A 2,818-nucleotide genomic window follows, 5' to 3' on the forward strand; every position below is an offset into this window, starting at 1 on the left:
CAATGTTAATAGGGGTCTATGAAAAAGAGAGGATCGAATGCATAAAAAGATAAAGAACTTAAGGATTTGAAAAAACTATTATTTTGGCTTTTAATTTTTGTTTATTTGTTGATTGAAAAAAAAAAAGAAAAAGAAAAAATAGATGTCTAAAATTTCTCATCAATTTTATTATTTTCTAAGATAAAAGAAAGAATTATAGAAACAAGTGCAAGGTTTCTTTTGTCTAACTTCAACTTGTTCCTACAAATTTCTTAACCATTATCTTTTAATCTGAATATTAACTTAGATGAGAGAGAGTACCACAGAGGACGTTATTTTTTGCTTTACCTTTTATTTTTTCGTTTTTGTTTTCTCTTTTATTCTTGAGTATTTACCGTTTTGGTCTTCAAAAAATTTTGGACCAGACATTTTAGTTTCCAATTAAAATTAATTACTCGCTTAGTTCCTAACAATTAATTCTGTGAGTCATTTAGGTCCTTGACTCCGTCAACTCTAACGGAAGACAAAATAGTTCCTGACAACTCTAACAGGGAATAAAATGATCCCTAACAACTCTAATAGGGGACAAAATAATCCATCACCCATTTGTTAGAAAACGACACTGTTCTTTCCCAATTTTTATCATATCTCGCATAACCCTAACATTCATACTCTCCTTCTTCACCTTTCACATTCTTCTTTTCCATTTTTTCTTTTCTCCTCAGTTCCGAGATCAAGTCATTGTGTAACTGCCACGCGTGTCGTGCCTACCTCAACATGTCATAGACCACACACTTCCTAAATCTCTGTGACTGGTACACCCATCTCCTCTGCACTTCACCCACCAGAAGCATCCACTTCTACGTCCTCGATAAAAGCATCACCTCCAACCCCGACAACGTCCACCACATCCTCAAGACCAACTCAAGGCCACATTTTTCTCCACTCTCCGGCAAGTAATATAGATTGTTGGACATTAGGACATCATGAAGATATTCTCCTTCGACATGCAAATTCTCATTTGAAATTGACCCCAAATGCTTCATTCCTTCTTTCCCGAAGTCCATGTTAACAGACTGCTTCTACCTCGCATCCAAACTATCAGTACAACGAGCAATGTCGTCGTTGCCGCTCATATGAAAACTGAAGCGATTACTAAACATTGGTTCAAAGAAAAAGCTACAGAAAACAATTAGAGTGGTGGACAATGTGGTCATGGAGATGATATAACAAAGGAGGAGGGAGATGACGACGGGTCTTAACAAATCAGACTCGCTGTCTAGATTCATGGGATCTATCGAAGATGACAGGTACTTGAGAGACGTAGTCATTAGTTTCCTGAGTATGAATTGGTTGAGAACAAGTTGAAGATTTTTCTTCTTGTGAACATTGAAGTTGCAGAGTGTGCATTGTGTAGTTTGAAGTTACAGTGTTAGACTGCTAGTATTATGCGAGATATAATAAAAATTGAGAGAGAACAATGTCGTTTCCAAACAGAGGAGGTCAGAGACCATTTTGTCCCCTATTAGAGTTGTCAAGGACTATTTTGTCCTCCGTTAGAGTTGACGGAGTAAAGGATCTAAGTGATTAATGGAGTTAATTGTTAGGGATCAATTGAGTAATTAATTTTAGTTGGAAACTAAAGTGTCTGGTCCAAAATTCTTTAAGAACCAAAATGAATAAATACTCTTTATTCTTTATTTCTAAATATTGTGAAAGTGACTTTTGGATGAATACTCCACAAATGTTGAAATGTACAAAATATAATCTATTTTTAATATACTATTTGAAAAATAAAAAGATAGTATTCTAAAAATGGTTCCTAATATGCTTCTAAATTTTTTTCAACCCATCAGGTAAAAATTCCAAAAAATTAAGAATGCATTTTTTGTGTAAGAAATACAAATTTCTAATAGTCTCATAATACTCTAGAGTCTAATCTAACTTTATATTAAGATTTAAAAAGAATGAATTATTAAGGGTGCTCACAGTCGACAGGTACTCTTTTTTTTTTTTTTCTTTGTTAATTTCCAACCATATTAAATTTTCAAATAATCATCAATCACAATGAATCATTTCCCAAAATAAAACAATAAAACAATAACTTTAATGATTTAAAAAAAAAAGTGATATGAATAATATAATTATGCATTTAACAACCGTACAAATAATTATTTGGAATCAAAATTAAAATATAAAAAAATTAGGTTATTAAATAGTAATGCAACTATAAAAATAAAATTCTATTTACATGTAATAGTTAACCTAAACTATGAAATCAAATATTTGAACTAATATTTAGTGACCCTATATGATTCTTAATTTGGAACAATAGATAAAAAAAAAAAAAAGCTTTATCACATATATTTGACTCTCATATAAAAGTTCTTTAAATCTATGAATTATAGACCTAACCAGTGGCTTGTATTTTTACATTCTGTCAATATACAAGATAATTTTTATTAAATTTGACATCAATGATCAAGAGAAGAAAATATATAATTCGTACACATTAAATAAAATAACAGATTAAAAAATAAACAAATTTTTAATTACAAAATAAAAAATAAACTACAAAGAGCCAAACATTAAATATAAATAATATTTTTAAAATAAACAAATAAATTCAGAAATAGATTAAAGTGGAAATGAGATAAGAACACAACAATAACAAACGCAAAAATTAAATCAATATTCAATATAAAATTAAATCCACCAACCAAAAGAATAAAGATTCTAATATTTTCAAAACGGCATTAGAATAAGCTAATATAGTAGTAGAAGAGTTTAATGCATAACAAAATTAGAACTAAATATGTATTTTTATTTATTATAAAAA

This window comes from Arachis ipaensis, chromosome B05, assembly GCF_000816755.2.
Source record: "Arachis ipaensis cultivar K30076 chromosome B05, Araip1.1, whole genome shotgun sequence".
NCBI classification, from domain to species: domain Eukaryota; kingdom Viridiplantae; phylum Streptophyta; class Magnoliopsida; order Fabales; family Fabaceae; genus Arachis; species Arachis ipaensis.